Genomic DNA, 22,331 nt, shown 5'->3' with positions numbered 1-22,331 from the left:
CACTGTAGCACGACTCTGATTGTTTCTCCTGACAGGTTTCCTTCCCACCTCAAGTGGCTCCACTCGGCCTCCAAGTGCTACATTTCCTGGCAACGTGCCAAAAATCACGAACTTTCCATTGGGGAAATTCGGTAGGGAGACTGTACTAGGTGGTACAGCATATTACAGTGTCAAAACACTGGTCCCCATGCCCACAGTCCATTCTTTTTAAATGTATTTCTTATAAGTTCCTTCGATGGCTCAGTGGTCAGTTGCGCTGCCCAGTGAAACAAAATCTGCCAGAATTCCTATCCTGATCAGTGTTCATTGAACCTTGCCTTGTGTGGACATTGGGTGAGCACAGGATTGCGCTCAGCTGTGATGCCCTCCATAGTGGAACAGCCTGTCCAGACTCATATATAAAAGATGGCCATTTGGTTGAGGTACCAAAGGGACAGCCAGCACCTGTGAAACTGTACCTGAGTAGGAGTCGCTACATTTAGCGTGGGGGAGAGTGTTGGAGAAAATAAATAATTCCACTGTTTCCAAATCAGATTTAACAAAAATAGACCAGTTACCCACCACACAATAAAAGTCCCTACTGCTGCAGCTAGATAGCGGCTTTGAAAATTTTAACCGGTATTCTTAAGGATTGCACAGGGAAAATAACTTGAAATTTAAAAGCCAATGGGAATGCCTTGTGAATATATCCATAACCTTTAAGAACATGACATTTGAAACAAAATCGATTGCAATGTGTACAACTGCAACACACGGCTGCACTGAAAGGTCTGTTGAGCTCTGATAGTATTGGATTGGAGCTGCCAGCCAATCCATACTGCAGTGGCAGCCGACCAGCATCACGCTTTTAAACAAAAGGCCACTTTCAGAGCAGGAGCTTCTCGAAGACTATCAACTCCAAAGCAGGTTACTGATTGAAGTCTGAAGCTTACGCTCAATAAATCTGTTCCTATAAGACATCTTCCTGGCAGTGGGACAGGGCTGATTTCCACTCTGCTCTCTCTCATTCAGCTCGCTGCTCGTGCCTGTGCCAACTTCAGGATGAAATTGCTTATTCTGCGCATTACTGCAATTGAACTTGAGCTAATAGCACCAAGAGCCGTCTGAATGGGAACATCTCAAATTCCCCACAGACGGTTCTTTAACTCAGGACTTAATTACGTTTGATAGCGAGAGAAATTAAAATGTACTGAACAGGTGTAGCTTAATCACTGCATAATGCCTTTTAAACCAGCCTTCCCAAACCAGCCTTCCCATTAGAAAGAGGCAAAACGTGGGTTAGCATTCTCTCTTTCTACCCCTGCAGCTTAGATTTGAATCCAGCCCAAACTGATGAAATAAAAATGTCTTCTCCATCTGCAAGTCATAAGTGGGCCCACAGCAGAAAATAACTATCGGCAGATCGGCATAAGTGGATGACCTCACTCCGGCAGAGGCTGGGAGACAAGATGGCAGGTACGTAAATTAGAGAAACTAGTGCTGGTGCAGGAGAGGTTGCTTTTCCGAGGTGGGGGTTGAAGCACCTTGCTCAGGCAGAGAAGAGGCATTTAATTCATGACATACCTGACCTGGACATGTTTCAGAATGATTTAGAGAGTTAACTTTTGAGGACAGGTTGCATAAACTTGACGTCTGTTCCTTTAAGGGGCGATCTGATCGAGGAGTTTAAAATGTTAAAAGGATTCGATAGGATAAAGAGAAACTATTTCATCTGGTGGGGGAATCACGAACGAGGGAACATAATCTTAAAATTAGAGTTAGGACATTTAGGAGGGAAATCAGGAAGCACTTTTTCCACACAAAAGGTAGTAGAAATCTAGAATTCTCTGCCCAAAATGACTGTGCATGCTGGGACAATTGGAGCTGTCTGTCAAGACTGAGATCGATAGATTTTTGTTGGGTGAGATATTTGATGTTGACATTCACTGGGTGTCCAAAATGTATAGCTGGAAGTCCTCATCTTAATCGGCACAGACAAAAGGCTCACCAACACCCCCTCCCCAAAATTTATTCATGTACTCGATAAAATTGAGCTGCTCCCTATAAATGTAATCCCATTAAAGCCTTTTTTTTAAACTGAGGGAAGAAAGAAAGACTTGCATTTATATAGCGCCTTTCACGGCCACTGGACGTCCCAAAGCGCTTTACAGCCAGTGAAGTACTTTTTGAAGTGTAGTCACTGTTGTAATGTAGGAAACACGGCACCTAATTTGCACACAGCAAATTCCCACAAACAGCAATATGATAATGACCGGATAATCTGCTTTAATGATGTTGATTGAGGGATAAACATTGGCCAGGACACCGGGGATAACTCCCATGCTCTTCTTCAAAATAGTGCCATGGGATCTTTTACATCCACCTCAGAGAGCAGACGGGGCCTCGGTTTAATGCCTCATCCGAAAGACGGCACCTCCGACAGTGCAGCACTCCCTCAGCACTGCACTGGAGTGTCAGCCTAGATTTTTGTGCTCAAGTCCCTGGAGTTGGACTTGTACCCACAACCTTCTGAATCAGAGGGGAGGGTGCCACTGGCTGACACACGACTATTTTCCAGCAGGATCCACAAGGCCTCCGATGCCCCCCTCCCGAACGCCTCAAATCCCCAACACAAGGCCCCCCCCCCCCCCACATACTGGTCCTCCGGCTGCCAATCTTTGCTGACACACCCCCTGTGCTCCTCCCGGCCCCTGATCCTCGCGATCCCCCTATTCCACTGGCCGCCTCATCTTCGGACCCCCCTCGTGCTCCTCCCGCTCCCCCGGCCCCCACACGATCCCTTCCTCCCTCCTCTGTGCAGCCTAGTGCCGCAGGCCTACCCGCCCGGAGCCAGCCAGCCTCTCAACCTGGCTGGCTGTGGGTGGGAAACAGAGGCTTCCCATGCAAATCAGGCCCTGCCGTTAAAGTCGGCAGGGCCTGCGGGAAACCCGTTCTCCCAGGTTTCCCGATCGCCTCGGAGCCCACCCCCACCCCTCCACCCTAACCCGCCTTCCTCATTAAAATGCAGCCCACTATTTCAGCAATTTATAAAACTGTCATTTAAAGGATACAGAAAGTTGCAAGTCCCACTGTGACACTGCCCATTGCATATCCCAGGACTCAGCAGCGCTGTTCCTGTTTACCACAGTCCCACAACAGTTTAAACACAACAGTGGTTGATTCATCACTGTAATGTAGCAATTTGCTGAAGCGGTATATTTTATCACTAACACAAGGTAAAAATATTACATACTTTACTGAAAGAAAGAGGCCTTACAGATAGCGTTCCCTCCCACTTTGCAAAGTTATTCACATACAAGGGCAGCACGGTGGCATAGTGGTTAGCACTGTTGCCTCACAGCGCCAGGGACCCGGGTTCGAATCCGGCCTCGGGCGACTGTCTGTGTGGAGTTTGCACATTCTCCCCGTGTTTGCGTGGGTTTCCTCCGGGTGCTCCGGTTTCCTCCCACAGTCCAAAGATGTGCGGGTTAGGTTGATTGGCTATGATAAATTGACCCTTAGTGTTAGGGGGATTAAATACGTGGGGTTACGGGGATAGGGTGGGATATGTGTTGGTGTAGGGGTTACGGGGATCGGGTGGGATATGTGTCGGTGCAGGCTCGATGGGCCGAAATGACCTCTATCTGCACTGTGGGGTTTCTGTGATTCTGTGAAGTACAGGAAACTTTGGTTTATCTGGAGGTTATATGTCCGGAATACTCGATCTAACGGCAAAAATCAGGAGCCATTTTCTATAAGTTTTTTTTAGTTCTTGTTGCTTTTTTTTTCCCCAGTCAGGCACTGCAAGGTCTGTAGCTATAGCAACAGCTTCAGCTAGAGACGCTTGCAGCTGCAGCTGACGCTGACTGTTTTGAAGCTGTTGCTAAGCAACAGGGTTTGTTGATTCACACGGAGCTTTTCAGTTCCGTATGTTTCAACATTATGCTGGTATGTCCGGCACTTTTGATGGTACGGCACCAGCTCGGTCCCGTCAGTGCCGGATATCTGAAAGTTTCACAGAATCACAGAAACCCCACAGTGCAGATAGAGGCCATTTCAGCCCATCGAGCCTGCACCGACACATATCCCACCCGATCCCCGTAACCCCTACACCAACACATATCCCACCCTATCCCCACGTAACATATCCCACCCTATCCCCACGTATTTAATCCCCCTAACACTAAGGGTCAATTTAACATAGCCAATCAACCTAACCCGCACATCTTTGGACTGTGGGAGGAAACCGGAGCACCCGGAGAAAACCCACGCAAACACGGGGAGAATGTGCAAACTCCACACAGACAGTCACCCGAGGCCAGATTCGAACCCGGGTCCCTGGCGCTGTGAGGCAACAGTGCTAACCACTATGCCACCGTTGTTCTTCCTGCCTCAAATCTCTTATTCTCAAGTGATAGTTTTTGTTACACTAATTCACAGAGTGGATTTGCAGTTTTTCCTCAAAATATAAGGGGGCTGGATCTTCCTGTTCACGGGACAGAACTTTCCATCTGCCCCTTTCCTGGGTTGGGGGTCGTTTGCCATGCGTTGCGAGCTTCCCACCACCAAGAGGGAGTGCACTGCTGTCATGAAGGGAAACCTGGTGGCAATCCAGTGGGACCGTTGTTCTAGCAACAGAAGTGGCAGGAAAGCCCTGAAGACTTGTGTAAATTTATTCTTACCATGGCCTCAGCCGAGACCAAGGCCTTCAGCAGGTGATGGATCAAGACGAAATGGAGGGAGAAGTGGCTACTGCTGGGCCTTCGCCCTCCATCAAGGGTGTGCCTGCTGTGAGCCGAGGGACTACCCCTAGGCTTCACATGGTGGTGCTAGGGTGCGACGGTTAAGAGGGGCAGTAGGAGGGAAATGGGAATCTGGACCTCGCCTCCCACGGGCAAGGAACATGATGTGCCTCAATGAATCCGAGACTCAACGTTAACGGAGCAAAGCAAGGCTTTTATTAACTCAGAAAGTAATACACATTGGAGAAGTGTCTCTCATCCAGAGATCTGCTGTACTGGATGTGAGACACGCTGGGCCTGCTTAAGTAGGGGCCAGGTATGGGCGGAGCCCTACACACAATACAATACAGGTAAGGAAATGAAACTGAAACTAAACTAAACACAGAGAATACAGTGCCTGATGAATGGCATATTTCATCACAGAACAGTTGGCCAGCAGCAGTCCTAGCAGGAATGGGGAAAGGTAAATGGGTAAAATGGACAAAATTGGACAGTGAGGCGGTAGTAGGGTTCACTGTCTGATTTTGTCCTGTTTTCCATAGCTATCCTGTCCGATTTCAGGCACGTCATGGAGGAAAATTCAGTCCAAGGACTTTATTTATTTATTCTTCCCTCCTTCTGTTCCAAAACCTTCCTTCTTTTTCTCAGTTATTTACATGAACATGAAATATATTTGTCTCCCCCCCTTACTTCCCCCAGTGAAGATATTAGGGGGCAGAATTTTACTCCCCCCCCCCCAGTGATGAAACTGTGGCACTGCACCAGGGAGGCTTTTCCCACCTTCAGTGACCAGCACCTTAAACAGAGGATCGTTCACCATGCTCACAGCTTGATTGCAGTGTCCAAAGTCAGCATCAAAGTGCCTCATAAACATCCACTTCTGGCCCCAGCACAAACATCAGCAGCTCAGCAATACAAAGAAAACCTCATCCTAAACAAAGTTAGCTCCAAATTTTTATTTAATAGCTGAAACCATGTTACACGCCTCAAACTGATTAGGTTTTGAGGTGGTTAAACAAATGAGACTACCAAATTCAAGGAAAAACAAAAAACATTTAATCAAAAATGCAGTTCAAGGACTGAAGTCCCTGATCAGGAATAGAGCTTTTTGATGCAAATTAGCTTGTTTATGCTGAGTCGAAGACCCTATCTGCCTGCAAGTTCCAGGCTACACCAGCCAGCTGTAAATTGTGGAATTATTTTATATGGTTCAACAGCTGATAGAAACACTCAACTCTCAATTAGCATACAACTAACGCTGAATGGAGCCAGAGCTCTTAACAACTGAACAATCTTCAAACGGGGCAGCAGGACACAGTTTGAGCCCCAACTCCATTAAAACATTGCCCTTCATCCACATCGTCCCAGGTGGGTGGAATGGTATTGAAAGGGAAGGAAGATTTATGGTTTCTTGACATCTCTCGTAAATTGTTGCAATATGTCACATCAAATGACTGTCTGGGAATCAAAGTTGAAAAATTGCGGACTTGATAGCGTCAAGCGCTGCACTGATTCAGCACCATTTCCTTGCTCAGGTTCAGTACCCACTTCAGTGCACGCGTTCTTTAACATAAGATTGTGATCTATTAGCTCTTCAAAAATTGCCCCTCCTCCAAATGGTTTGACGTCAAAAATCATAGGAGCAGCAGATGACAATACTTAACTCCATTCTCAGCATGGATGCAAAGACAGATCCCAATCCAGAAATGTAATAGAATTTCAGAACTCCTATAGTGGTACATAAGGACTTCAAAGCTACTTGCCAATCTGGAGATGTAGCAGATGCTCAAACCCTCCGTACGACAGCAATTGCCCTGGTGTATTCTACAGAGGAGTCCTGCTCTCTGGCATGGCTATCAAGTCCGCATGTCAAATCGTTTGATATCCAGCTAAACTCTACTATGAGAATTATCACCGGTACACGGTTATCGACACCAACATCTTGGCTGCCCGTGCTTGCAAACATTGCACCACCACACCTACGCCGTGAATATGCAGTCTCCAAAGAATACAACTGCTACACCAGCAAAGACATGCCGATCCAGGTCGACTTGACGAACCTACCACCAACCCGTTTCAAATCTAGAAGGCCATTTTGGACCATCGCTGAAGCCCTTCAGCGATCTCCCATCAGCCTTGATGACCGATGGCGAAATGTTTGGAAGAACTGTGACATACCAAATGGATTTCTTGTAGAGGACTCTACAGTACAGCCTGAAGGATCAAACCTTCCTCGCAAACAGTGGACAACCATCATCCGCCTCAGAACTGGTCATGGTAGATGCTGCCACCTTCTCTATAGATGAAAGATTAAAGCATCCCCATCATGCGACAGCAGAGCTCGTAATCAGCCCCTGGAGCACATCATTTGTTTTTTGTTACTACTACACAAAAGAAGTAGTAGAATTCTTCAAGCATGTTCCCAATCCAGAAGCATTGCTTCACTGAAAGACACATCCTGATCCAGAGGTATAGTAGGATTCCAAAAACATGTCCCAATCCACAGAGGTAACAGGACACTGTAATGATATCAGCAAATAGTGATGGTATTTGCCTGTTTGATTATGATGCCTTACCAGCATGTTTGCCTGATTGATTACTTATGCCTGACCAGCAGAGGGCATGTGAGAGACAAGCAGTTTAGTTTTACTTTTGTTTTAGATGGATCTCTAAGATGGTGTCTCCTGTAATGCTGTTAACTGAGTTGAACATACTTTAGATAAAAAGACATCTCTTTCATGAATGTGTCGTCATCGAACCCACATACAAATCGATACATGGTGTCAGAAGTGATTGAAAGAGATGAAGAAGAAAAATCTGAAGTTAAATCAGCTCTCCACATATTAGCAAGCCAAAAGAGAACATCGTTACTTACCTTTGGAGAATAGCTACCGAAGTGAAAAATGGAAGGTTTACACCCACCGGCGAAGCTTCAGTTGACAGGTAATGTGGCTGAAAATTGGAGAAGGTTCAAACAACGTTTGGAATTGTATTTAGTGGCAATAGGAGCTGACGAGAAAAGCGATAAAATGAAAGCGTCAGTGTTCTTACATGTCGTGGGTGATGAAGCGCTGGAGGTGTATAATAACTTCACATTCGCTGCTGATGGAGACAAAATGAAGCTAGATAAAATAATGGAACAGTTTGAGGTCTACTGCATACCTAAGCGTAACGTGACGTTTGAGAGGCACAGATTTTTCACATGTGTACAGAAAACGGGTGAGGCTATTGATCAGTATGTGACTGAACTGAGAAACCAAAGCAAAACAGGTGAATTTGGGGGACTGACAGACTCGCTGATAAAAGACAGACTGGTGTGTGGTATTCCAGATAATGGTCTGAGGGAAAGACTGCTAAGAGAGCAAGATCTAGACCTGGGAAAAGCCATAGCACTGTGTAGGGCTACAGAGACTGTGAAGTCGCAGGCAAAGGAGCTGTTCAGTGACAGTAGCTGCAACGTGGATGCAGTGAGAAAGAACGGACACAAACCATTTAACAAAACGAGCGCCAATGTGAAAAAAGAGGCGTGGCCAGCGAACAATAATGAAAGGGACAATCGAAAGTCATGTAGTCGATGCGGTACACAGCATCCACCAAAAAAGTGTCCAGCATATGGTAAAAAATGCAATAGTTGCAACAAAAACAACCATTATGCCCGTTGCTGTAAGAACCAAGCGCAACAAAGCAAGGTCCATGCAGTAGATGAAAGCGAGATAGAGGAGTTCAATGTAGATGTTGTGTCTGAAAACAAAGAAGAAAAAAGAGACTGGATGTTGACACTAAAAGTGAATGACATACACATTCCATTTAAATTGGATACTGGAGCACAAGTTAATGTGATATCAGAGACTGATTTTAAGAAAATTAGACCCAGACCAAAGATACATGGAATAAAAGTGAAAGTGACAGGATACTCAGGTACTGATATACCAGTGAAAGGAAGATGCATTGTCAAAGTAACACACAAGGACAGAGAGCACACGCTAGCATTAATCGTGGTGCCAAAAGATGTGCAAGCCATACTAGGTTTAAAAGCCTGTGAGAGACTGAACCTGGTAAAGAGAGTCCTCGTTGTGGAAAGCGAAGGAGAGACAGTCTATGATGAACTCATGAAAGAGTACAACGACCTATTTAAGGGTCTAGGCTGCATTCCAGGAGAACACACAATCAGAGTAGATAAAAGTATGACACCGGTTATACATCCATGCAGAAAAGTTCCGTTTGCTCTTCAAAAGCAACTGAAGGCAGAGTTGGACAGGATGGAAAGCCTGAACGTGATTCAGAAGATAGATGAGCCAACTGAGTGGGTGAGTTCCCTCGTCGTTGTGGACAAAAAGAATGGAAAGCTCAGAATTTGCCTGGATCCAAGAGATCTAAACAGAGCAATAAAGAGAGAGCACTTCAAGCTTCCTACACGTGAGGAAATCATGTCACAGTTTGCAAATGCAAAGTATTTCAGCAAGTTAGATGCATCATCAGGATTTTGGCAGATGAAATTGGACGAAGCAAGTTCAAGACTGTGCACGTTCAACACTCCATTTGGCAGATACAGATTCCTAAGGTTACCATTTGGCATTGCCTCAGCTCCTGAAGTGTATCACAAAACTATCCATATGATCTATGAGCACCTGGAGGGAGTTGATACATCAATGGATGACATCATAGTATGGGGAACCACGAGAACTGAGCATGACGAGAGACTGAAAAAAGTGCTGGAAGCAACAAGGAAAACAAACCTGAAGCTGAATAGAGAGAAATGCCAGCTCGGGGTGACAGAACTGACATTCGTGGGAGATATCCTTAGCAGTGAGGGCATCAGACCAGATCCCAGAAAGGTGTCCGCCATTGAGAATATGCCAAAGCCACAATGCAAAAAGGACGTGCAGAGGTTTAATGGAATGATCAACTACATGGGTAAATTCATATCCAACCTCTCAGAAAAGATGGCGCCACTGAGAAGACTAACTGAAAAGAACATAGAATGGGAATGGAATCATGAGCATGAGAAGTCATGGAGCGATCTAAAGAAACTGCTCACAGAGGAACCAGTTCTGAGGTTTTATGACCCAGCGAGACCCATCAAGATATCATCAGATGCATCACAGAGTGGGCTCGGTGCCGTTCTTCTGCAACAATATGACTACTGGCAACCTATTGCATATGCATCGCGCTCAATGACAGACGCGGAGACGCGATATGCTCAAATAGAAAAGGAGCTGCTCAGCATCACATACGCCTGTGAAAGATTTCACCAGTTTGTGGCAGGACAAGCAATCAGTGTAGAGACTGACCATAAGCCCTTGATTGCATTGTTCCAAAAGCCACTAAATAGCTGTCCGCTTAGAATACAAAGAATGATGATCAGGCTGCAACGCTATACACTGAATGTTGCGTACACGCCGGGTAAGCTGATGTATACGGCAGACACGTTGTCCAGAGCTGTTGACCCAAGTGAGCCCGCAAACACCACAATGGATGAAAAAGTGAACGCCTACGTGGACATGATCACAAGTGCACTGCCCATAGCAGATGCAAAAATGGAGCTCATAAAGACTGAGACAAACAAAGATGAAACAATGAGACGGCTGAGGAAAAGCATCTTGGATGGATGGCCCAACATGAAGCAAGACTGCTCACCTGACATGGCAGAGTACTGGAACTGCAGGGCGGAACTATCAGTGGTCGAAGACATCATCTACAAAGGAAGTAAAATAGTTATCCCAAAGAGTCTGAGAAAAGAGATGCTAAAAAGGATCCATGGAGGACATCTGGGAATCGAAAAGTGTAAGAAAAGAGCACGAGAGGTGATGTACTGGCCACGAATCAACCAAGATGTGACAAATGAGGTGTCAAACTGCACAATAGGCCTGAAATATCGAGCAAGCAATCCGGTAGAACCACTAAAGCCACACCCAGTGCCAGACAGACCTTACCAGAAGGTAGGCGCTGACGTATTCGTATGTCAAGGGAAGGACTATCTTGTAGTCACAGACTATTGCTCCCTGTATCCAGAGGTTTGTAGACTGTACACCACCACTGCAGATGCTGTGATAACATGTATGAAAGCCATATTCTCCAGACATGGCGTGGCAAGCGAGGTCTTCACAGACAACGGGCCCCAGTTTTACAATGCAAGTTTCCGACACTTTGCCAAAGAGTGGGACTTTGTCCACACAACGTCAAGTCCTCACTTTCCACAGTCCAACGGACTAGTGGAAAAATCGGTCCAGACAGTGAAAAGACTGATGTACAAGGCAAAAGACAGTGGAACTGACTTCTACCAGAGCATGCTTGTATACCACACAACGCCGCTCGAGTGTGGTATGTCACCAGCCCAACTCCTTATGGGACGTCGGCTAAGGTCAAACCTACCCATCCCGGAGAACCTCCTGAAAACAAAAGAGGGGGAGAAAGTGAGGAAGTTCAAAGAACAACAGAAAGAAAAGCAAAAGTACTACTATGACAGAGGAACACAAAACCTACCTGAACTCCACACTGGTGACCAAGTAAGGTTGAAAGACAAAACAAACATATGGACTCAGAAGGGAACTGTCCTGAGTGAAGTTCAACCAAGATCATACACCATTCAGACAGATGAGGGTGCTGTTCTGCAAAGAAATCGTCGAGATCTTCTCATGGGACCAGCCACAGCAAGTCAAAAGACTGATACTGTTGAACAACCTGATCACACAGCAGGTCAAAAGACTGATACTGTTGAACAACCTGATCACACAGTTGAGAAACCATCATCTGAGGCAACAACTCAGATTCAAGGACAATCAATCAGAAAATCATCAAGGCACGTGAAGCCTCCTGAGAGACTCATTGAGCAAATTTAAGGACTCTTGTTATAGAAGGAAGTAATGTTATCTTATTCTTTCTTCAAGTTCTAGTGTATTTACATATTTCATGTGAACACACAAAGCAAGGTTAAAAAACCTTGATAATGATAATGATAATGTAAGTTCATTAAGTGTTACAGTTAAAATGAAGAGTAATACAAAGAAAACATGTTGTTAGATAAAAGTAAAATACTTTTGTTTTAAGAAAGGGAGATGTAATGATATCAGCAAATAGTGATGGTATTTGCCTGTTTGATTATGATGCCTTACCAGCATGTTTGCCTGATTGATTACTTATGCCTGACCAGCAGAGGGCATGTGAGAGACAAGCAGTTTAGTTTTACTTTCGTTTTAGATGGATCTCTAAGATGGTGTCTCCTGTAATGCTGTTAACTGAGTTGAACATACTTTAGATAAAAAGACATCTCTTTCATGAATGTGTCGTCATTGAACCCACATACAAATCGATACAGACACCAAAGGCCAAACACTGACTTTAAGATGTAATAGAAAGGCTAATTCCCTGATTGGGTGTTCCCGATGATGAGCAGCACTTGTAGGGAACAATGGCTGGGAAATCTGAAGCCCTGGTTTTCCATCCATTAACTTTAAATGGACAGAAAATCACTGTCTGTGGTGCCATGATTTCCCAAACCAGTGCTTCCTATAAATGCTGCTCTTCACTGAGCATGCCCCATTGGGTGATTCAGTGATGTATTGGGGGTGCTTATGTGTCCCAATTATGAAAATCTCTCCTAAATGCCAATCCAGGGGAGCCTGCTGCCAGCCATGCAAATTGGGAAATCGCCATGCGCTGCTCTTCATTTTCCATCCATTAATTTTAAGGGACAGAAAATCCTCTGGTAGCGTGCCTGCGACTTCCTGATGTGCGGAGCCAGTGGGCGATGCACCTGCTGGCCATGCGTATTCAGAAAGTCGGCTCTTAGATGTCCTGGAGCCATACAAAGACGTGAGATGTGGGTTTGTACCACTGCTTTGCCAACTGTAGAGCCTCTGATCGCCATCAGAGGGAGTGCTCAACAGATGCATGACACTTGTCCATAGCAGAAAAGGAAATTGGAAAGTATGTCCATCGGGGTCAGTCTTGCAGATCTCTTGGTTACAATGATGCACTGCTAAAGGCTTGGGAACAGGTCATTTACCTGGTCTATTAGTCAGAGAATGATGCAGTAAAGACATTCTATATATATCTTAGATAGAAATAAAACTAAAACAAAGAAGTTGGGAGAACTGGGTGGTGGAGTGGGCTAGCGTGCTACCCTCACTTCTGACACAGGGGTCTGAATCCGGCTCAGACTGAAAGAATGAGTCTCCTTCCTCTGTTGGCTGTTTGGATCCTAAGTGAATTGGATTGCGACGATCTTAATCCAATTCCATTAGGCTGTGGTTAAAGTGAAATTTGTTAAGAAGGGCTTCGGACTGCTCTCACCCCAACCTGTTATTGTACTTTTGATCCTTCCTTGTAACATTTGAAATCCGCCCATATCTTTTGTAGCTCCCATCACAAATTTTGACAACCCTCTAAATGTCCCCCCTGCAACTTTACAGTTTTGCAGGTCATACTCACATAATAAGGTCAAAGAACAATTTATTATATTTTTCAGAATATATAAAGGCCCAGAAATTAGGTTCGGGGGCTTGCCGCGCGTGCAAGCCCCCGATGTGCACTTACCCGGCGCACCGACAGCTGAAGCCTGGGCCTGCTTGGAATTCCTGTCACTGGCCCGGTTCAGATGTCAGCGCGATGTGCTTGCCTGATCCAGCGGCGTAGTTAGTTCGATGTGCCGGCTGGGATCAGGTGAGCACTGGGCAGCCAATCAGGGGAGGGAAAACTTCATTCATGAGTTTGATAGTAAGAACTGTCATACTCATGAAAACTACGGGCGCCCAAAACACTACTTAAACTTTAAATAAAATTTTAAAAAACAATCCACTAATTAAATGAACTACAAATAACTTTTAAAAAAAACTATTTTAAACAATTAATCAAATTTAAAAAAAAATTTTTTTTTTAAGAAATCTGATCTAAAAATACACTTACCTTACTGTAAAGTCCTTAAAAACAATAAAGCTGTGGAAAAAAATGTTATAATTTTAAATAATAGACCACTTACCTTAAAGAATCAAGTCCTTACGTCTCCTTTTTACATTTCTAAAAAGTTGAGCCCCTTACACACTGGCAAACCTGTCAAAAAGAAGGAAGTTCAACGCGTGCGCGCAGAGTCCTGCGCGCACGCGTTGGACCTCTGAACCCCTTGGAGGAAATGCCGGTTTCCCGCGCATACGCTGTGCATGCTGAAATCCAGCACTTCCAACGGGCCCACGCGTGAGTACCCTGTCCGTACTCACGTGTTGGGACCGGAATTACTGGGCCAATATGTGTTTTGTGTAAATGTTGCAATGCAATTTTTTTTTCTCAAAAATTCACACCTCTACCTAGATTCCTTCACTCCATCCCTGGCTGAGTTGGCCCCAAACAGCATTCATTCATCCCTTGCACCCAACCTCGCCGATCACAATGATGCCCCACTGCGACCGTCCCTGCACTGACTGCACATAGCCCTGCGGCCCTATGTTTATCTTACCTTAAATCTTGCTTGTGCCCATTATTCGTAAGTGAAGACATTTTCACAGTCTCATTACAGCCTTTCTAAGTAATGTGTTTTGCGATGAGGATGGAAAGGCTTGAAAAAACTTGATGCAAATTTATTTGTCTGAATGAGGAATCAATCTGGATGACAATCATGTGAAAGCACTTTCAGTCACCATAGGATTCACGCGTAAATTTATAAGGATTGTTTTTATTGACACACTAATGAATTCAGTAGTGCACAAAGTCTTTCCAACTGCAATTCAATCTTTGTGGCAATGGACCTCAGTAATATTAATTTAATGAAATAGCTCTGCATCACTTCAATTACTTCCCAAGCTATTCTATAGATAATCAATTTAAAAGGAGAGATAATTTCTTGTAAGGGGGCTGTTGGGATTGATTATGATTTACATGAAAAACTGTGCATAATCTTTAATGACTTCTGTAACTGTCAAGCTCTTACGATTGACAACGTCATCCATTCATCCTTGAGGGAAAGTCAAGGCCAACAGAGAGCAGCAGTAAAGCTGATGGAGTGTCAAGGCCACTGAGGGCAACATGGGAGCACGAAGGCCGCACCCCCCACACCGCTCCCCCCCCGCCACCACCACGCCCAAGAGTGGTGGGCAACAACAACAACTTGCATTTAATGTAGTAAAACATCCCAAGGTGCTATATAAAGGCAAACAAAGAAAGTGTTGGCAAGAGCAACAGGAAAGTAAGGTGGCCAAAATCAACATATTCCTATCTGCACTGGCCACTGGGAGTGAGAATGAAAAAGTCCAGACATGAAAAGCACTTCCTTAATTTTTCAGGATGAACAGCACTGAAAAGAAGCAACTGTAAATCTCATAAGAAAATGAAGTCAGACAAGAACCTGTACTGTGTATCAGACCATCCTGGCCCACTTTAATCTCTGCCAGGAATGAATAAATCTACAGAACAAACTTTGTTAGGGACTGGACAAGGATTACTTGGGTGGGAAATGGGAATGTAACTCTTCTGAAGTTCACTGAGAGCAGCAGAGAAACAGAGGGAGCGTCAAGGCCCCCAGGAGTGGTGGGAGAACAAAGGGAGTGTTGGTCAGAGCAGCTGGAAGGCAAATTGGCCAAGGTCAAAGATATTTTATTCGACCAGAGGAAACTTCACTCTACATCTACCCCATAAGCTCGGAGCATTTCCCACATTACAACAGTGACTCCACTTCAAAAGTACTTCATTGGCTGTAAAGCGCTTTGGGACGTCCGGTGGTCGTGAAAGGCGCTATTTAAATGCAAGTCTTTCTTTCTTCTTTCATTATACCACTGAGTCCCAAAAGGTTGAATGGTATCCTGCTAGCACCTTATCCGTATAAACATTCATCCAAAGACACTTAGAGCACACAGCTGTTGGACAAAACCCTTCTTAAGAGTGGAAAAAACTATCAATTTCTGGTAAACATGTGCTGAAATTTGAAGTTTTGATATTCTATGGTGCCTCAGTCCTGCCTGGCACAGCTAATGGTGCTGGTATCTCACACCTTTGGGCAAGGTACATCTGGAACTGTCCATTTTGAAGCATTCCCTCGTCCCTACTAAAACCTCCATCTGAAGCAGCAAGTACCCAGGTAAAGGCCACCACCAGAGAAAGCAAGGTAGAAAATGCCAGAGAAATTCAGAAAGAAGATCAGTCCAACAGTTGCAGCATTGCCCACTGCATTATTCATATCGATAACTTCAGGCCTTTGCCACTGGTAATAAATGAAACTTCAAACCTTCTGATAACATCAATACGACAGCAGCAGCTCTAATGCTCGGACACATCAGCTGCTCCCAAACACTGATAATGAAGTGAGGAATGTTACATGCCCTTTGTATGTCCGGCTGACAGCTGACATTAAAAGAAAGTTAAAAAAAAAAATGATATTAACAGACAGCTGGCGCACCAGAAAGGCCATTTTGCTCGGCCCCAGTTCTGAAATGCCAGAGGCGGACCAGAACCGATTGATGAGTAAACAGTCTTTTGAGAAATTTACTTTGGTTTCATCAGAGAATGTTAACCGCAGCCAGGGGCAACAGTTTCTTCTGGAGGGGGAATAGCAGGGTGAGGAAATAATCAATACACGAACCAATTCCAAATTACCTGACAGAAGTAATTGAAGCCTGCATGAATAAAATGATACTGCGTAGGATGCAATGCAGCATTTGGACCATAAAATACTTTCAATAACAGGTGCATTTTACTGTACTAATTCTGTGAAGGGCTACCCCAGCACAGCATAGCATAGCAGCACGCTGGCAAGTCAGTGTGCTGATTTATGTCAGCTGATCGGTTGAATGTTTCTGATCCGTGTACGAGAACGAGGTAACATAATTTAGGCATTCTGAAACCAGCTCCTCACGGACATCAGCAATATGAAACTGCAATTAAACACTTATTGGCAATGAGTAGGCTGTCTCAGAATGGTCACTGTCAAAAATGCGACAAACTCACTTGAGCCATTAGTAACCCCTTAGTGTGAAACAAACTCTGTATTGCTGAGTTGCCCACTGTGTGTTTTTCAGTTCCGGGCGATATAAGAATGATATAATGGAAATAAAGTATCTCTTTGCCACAGAACATACTTTCTACACACTCAGATGCCACAGATTGTCCAGCAGAAGTGAACTCTAATCTACATACTAAATAGCCTCTGTGGTGAAGTCAGTGCCTTTTCTCTCCGGAGACTAACATGAAAGTTTACATTGGCAGGTGAATGGCAGAGGCTGTAACCTTGATTGGGTTGCTAAACTGAAGTGATTGGAGGTGCCACACATCATTGCTGCATCATCCTATGTGTCACAGCCCAGAGGAGTTCCCAATTTGCAAGTGCCGAGGAAGACACTTCCGATTAGAATCAAATCAACCTTCACCAAGTAGACAAATTGATATGATCGAAACCTACAGTTCGCCATTCATCTACTTTCATGTATTAAGTAGGTAAATGATCATCTGGTAAAATCACAAACTACAAATCACAAACCTTTGTTACCTCTATACTTGACTATTCCAACACACTCCTGGCTGGTCTCCCATGTTCTACCCTACGTAAACTTGAGGTCATCCAAAATTCAGCTGCCCATGTCCTAACTCACACCAAGTCCCGTTCACCCATCATCCCTGTGCTCATCAATCTACTTTGGCTCCTGGTTAAGCAATGCCTCAATTTTAAAATTCTCATCCTTGATTTCAAAACCCTCCATGGCCTCGCCTCTCCCTATCTCTGTAATCTCCTCCAGCCCCACAACTACCCCCCCACCCCGTACCCCAGAGATATCTGCGCTCCTCCAATTCTGGCCTCTTGAGCATCCCAGTTTGTAATCGCTCAACCGTTGGTGGCCGTGCCTTCAGCTGCCTAGGCCCCAAGCTCTGGAATTCCCTCCATAAACCTTTCCGCCTCTCTACCTCTCTTTCCTCCTTTAAGATGCTCCTTAAAACCTACCTCTTTGACCACGCTTTTGGTTATCTGCCCTAATATCTCGAGAGGCTGGCTGGCTGCGGGTGGGTAGGCCTCAGTTGTGAGGGGTCAGTCCGGGGGAGAGATCGCGGGAGAGGGGTCAGGGATCAGCGAGGGGAGGGGGGATCGGGGATCGGTAGGAGGGAGGGTCAGGAGTCAGTGGAAGGAGGGGTCGGCAATCGGGAGGGGGGAGAGAGGATCAGCGGGGGGGAGTTGCAGGATCGGCAGGGGATCGGGGGGCGATGGGGGGTGGTCGTGGATCGGCATGCAAGCTGGAATGGGGGGGGGCGTGGTTGGGGATCACGGGGGAGGATCAGGGATCCCGGGAGAGGAAATCATGAATCACGGGGGGGGGGGGGGGGGGGGTTTAAATGGGAAAATTCCAGCCCTACTCTTAATTCAAAGTCTTTTATTTTAAATGTACCCAATAATTTTTTTAGCTCTAAATTCCTACTTTCATAGATTACTTAGGTTGATTCATTCAATTTTTTAAGTCAAAAATGACTGAATTATCAGAAGCAGGCAGCATCGCAATATTTTCAAATTGTACTAATATTAATAATGTCATGGTGTTCATGTTACATTGAAAATTATTACCACATGAAAATATTTTGATTTGTTATGAGCAGTTCCTGTACTAAATTACATTACTTCCTATGGAATGACCTTTGAGTCATAACAGAAAAAATCCTATGTTAACAAGTATAATGGGAACCCCTTTATCAACATTTGGCTATCACACTTGTTTAATAGTTGCAATTGCAGGCCTCTTAACACTAGGTGGCATAGCTGCTTGGATCCCAATATCAGCCCACATTTTCACATCCGCTGCCTGATATTTGGGCAATTGGGTCCCACCCACCCTACCAAATACCTACCAACTCGGTGCCAATTTTGGGTCTTGGGCTGCAACCTACCTACCTCTCGCCTACTACTCTCCTTTCCTCACCAGTGACGGACAAGCCTTGAGCCGAGCACTCAGGGCTATGCACCCGACCCACTTACTGTAGTTGGTAATTTCAGGCATCTCCTGGCTCCTCCATTTTTATGTCTGTGGCGGTTGGAAAGTGGAGACTTCAGGCAGCTTCAATCAGCTGTTCCTGGGGCATTGAAAACAGATAAAAGGGGTAGACAGCACTCCGAGGCACTCAGCTGCTCAGGTAAGTAGTTAACAGCTTTTAATAAGGTGCGAAAAGCTGATTGAATTGCCCAAAATAGCAGGCCCGCTTAATATGTTATAAGCAGCAGCGTTGTAATTGAATTCAATAGTAATGACGAATGGTTAGTGTCCTTTGCCTGGTATAGGCAGCCGCCTGTGATAAGCAGGGACGGTGTTAGTGGTAGGGACTGTACTGGAACTAATTTCCCCCTTGAATTGAACCAAATGTTCAACGTTGAAACATTCTAAACCCACATGCCATAGCACCAGGCTAATTAGCACTCCCACTGCCTCTGGCTGTATTAGGACCAAAGCATAAAAGCTACACAGTGCACCATTAAAGCCATTATTTTTTAACCTCTTTACCTAATTAATTTTTAACGCAAGGCATAAATGAAGTACATTATAAAGAACCATGGGGACTGATTTATATCCAATCCATAGCAATAACTCACATGTAAGAGAGTTGTCAGGTCAGACCACTCACAAGACAAAATATATCCCGTTGATCTTTATAATGCGTAGGCTATTAATTTCCTTATAATTTTAATTTATGCTGTTAAATCATTTCCTTATTGCACCCTCCCGTGTATTAGACATTTGTGGCAATCAACAGAGATTGCATAATAATATCCAGTCTGTGCTGTGTGTCCATTAGCTGCCAGACTTCTACTAAAGTAGAAGGTAACTCTATGGGTAAGGACCTTCACAGATATGTCTTTTATTACAGCGTTCCTCTGTATTAACCAAAGTTTTATTTACATCTTAGGCAATCTTCATTTGCTGTGTTTCTCATTAGATCTCTATAAACCCTTTACCAATGCACAATGCCCCAGAAAGCAGAAAGGTGACACAGGGCATAGTTAAATCAGTAACCCAAAAGGGGAAATGATGTAACGCATTGCCCCCCAAATGGCAACCATGATTTGTTTTATACCCTTAGTCTTATATTTGTTAAGAACGCTAGAGAGATAAAGGACCGACAAGCAGTGTTGGCACCAATTAAGGTTGCGGACATACTCCGATTAAAGTGCAGCCATCTTGGAATCAGCCATCTTCCCCATCCAGGTCTCAGACCAGCTCTACGCCGCCGGAGTCCCCACACAGAAGTTCACCCAGGAGTCCTACTACAGCGGCAATGTCTCGAGGCCCGAAATGCTACTTCTGCGGCCAGGCCAAGCACCCCAGACAACGATGCCCAGCGAAGGACGCTACATGCTTCAAATGTAAGAAAAAGGGGCATTTTAGCAAAGTCTGCAGGGGGAATCCGATTTCCAACTCCGTCACCGCCTCGTGCGTGCCGTGCGGGCCGCCATCTTGGGATACGCCATCTTTTCCCGACTCAACGGCCGCCCAGGGCCCAACAGTGGCTTCGATCACGGTGGATCAATCCAGGCCACACCCGTTGACAAAATCTATGATGGACATACAGGTAAACGGGAATTTAACGAAATGTTTAATTGACTGTGGGAGTACCGAGACTTTTATCCACCCTAGCCTGGTACGGCGGCACTCATTAACGGTAACCCCTACATGGAGCAGAATTGCTATGGCTGCTAAGCCCCACACTTCAGACATTTTGGGCTACTGTGTGGTAACACTGACTGTAAAAGGCACGGACTACAAGGATTTTAAACTCCTCGTGATGCCAGAACTCTGTGTTAATGTAATCTTGGGCCTGGACTTCCAGTGCCACCACGAAAGTGTCACGCTAGCATATGGCGGGTCCCAGCCGCCACTCACAGTCTGTGGCCTATCAACCTTAAAAATCAGCCCGCCCTCGCTCCGAACTGTAGGCCCATAGCGACCAAAAGTAGACGGTACAGTCTGGAAGACAGACACTTTATCAAGGCGGAAGTGGACAGACTCCTGCGGGAAGGCATTATTGAATGCAGTACCAGTCCGTGGCGTGCCCAAGTAGTCATAGTTAAAAATAGCGAAAAGAAACGGATGGTAATTGACTACAGCCAGACTGTTAATATTTATACCCAGCTGGACGCCTACCCTTTACCCCGCATATCAGAAATGGTCAACCAGATTGCGCAATACCGAGTCTTCTCGACTATCGACCTCAAATCCGCGTATCACCAGCTCCCCATTAGAACGGAGGACCGCCCATATACCACCTTTGAGGCGAACGGACGCCTCTACCATTTTCTCAGAGTGCCCTTCGGGGTAACAAATGGGGTCTCGGTCTTCCAACGCGAGATGGACCGCATGGTTGACGAGAATAAACTACAAGCTACCTACCCCTATCTGGACAATGTCACTATCTGCGGGCACAACCAGCAAGGCCACGATCTAAATCTTGCGAGATTTTTAAAAACTGCCCTAAAGCTGAATCTAACCTACAACGCAGACAAATGTGTCTTCAACACAACCCGTCTCTGTATCCTCGGCTGTGTGGTGGAAGATGGGGTAATTGGACCGGACCCTGACCGATTACGCCCCCTAAAGGAACTGCCCCTGCCACACAATCCCAAAGCTTTAAAAAGGTGCCTGGGATTTTTTTTGTATTATGCCCAATGGGTGCCCAATTACTCTGATAAGGCCCGACCCCTCATTAAATCGACGTCCTTCCCACTATCAGCTGAAGCTCGGGAGGCTTTCACCAGTATCAAACAGGACATTGAAAGGGCTGCACTGTGTGCAGTGGACGAAAGCATTCCCTTTCAAGTCGAAAGCGATGCGTCAGACTTTGCCTTAGCTGCGACCCTCAATCAGGCTGGGAGACCTGTGGCCTTCTTCTCCCGAACCCTTCAGGGACCTGAAATCAGGCACTCTTCTGTCGAGAAGGAGGCACAGGCTATAGTGGAGGCAGTGCGGCACTGGAGACACTACCTAGCCGGCAAACGTTTCACCCTGCTCACCGACCAGCGGTCGGTGGCTTTCATGGTGGAGGATCGAACTATCCACGTTTGACTATGATATTATGTACAGGCCGGGAGCCCTTAATGAACCCCCAGACGCCCTATCGCGGGGAATGTGTGCCAGCATTCATATGGACAAATTACAGGGTCTCCACAACGACCTCTGTCACCCAGGGGTCACCCGACAATACCATTTTATAAAGTCCCGCAATCTGCCCCACTCCATCGAGGAGGTTAGGGCAATGACCAGAGCCTGCCGCATCTGTGCGGAATGCAAGCCTCGTTTCTACAGGCCTGACCGTGCACACCTTATCAAAGCCACACGGCCATTCGAGCGCCTAAGTCTGGACTTCAAGGGACCCCTTCCCTCTGCCGACCGTAACGTATACTTCCTCAATATCATCGATGAATATTCCCGCTTCCCCTTCGCCATTCCCTGCCCAGACATGACCAGTGCCACGGTCATCAAGTGTCTCGGTAATCTATTCTGCATGTTTGGCATGCCGAACTACATACACAGCGATAGGGGGACGTCATTTATGAGTGACGAACTGCGCCAGTTCTTGCTCTCAAAGGGGATAGCCACTAGCAGAACCACTAGCTACAACCCCCGGGGTAATGGGCAAGTGGAAAGGGAGAATGCTACTGTT

The 22,331-nt window shown here is 45.6% G+C and overlaps 1 protein-coding gene across 3 annotated transcripts in view; it reads right to left on the bottom strand.

Annotated features, from left to right (window-relative positions):
• LOC147106611 (N-acetyl-beta-glucosaminyl-glycoprotein 4-beta-N-acetylgalactosaminyltransferase 1-like) overlaps positions 1-22,331 on the bottom strand; it is a 950,756-nt gene that overhangs the window by 301,550 nt on the left and 626,875 nt on the right. The gene's annotated exons all lie outside the window — the stretch shown is intronic.

This window comes from Somniosus microcephalus, chromosome 15 (assembly GCF_052327205.1).
Source record: "Somniosus microcephalus isolate GS21.2 chromosome 15, FLI_Smic_1.0, whole genome shotgun sequence".
NCBI classification, from domain to species: Eukaryota; Metazoa; Chordata; class Chondrichthyes; order Squaliformes; family Somniosidae; genus Somniosus; species Somniosus microcephalus.
The sequence above is the reverse complement of the archived record's forward strand: the minus strand, read 5'-3'. Positions and strand labels throughout refer to the sequence as shown.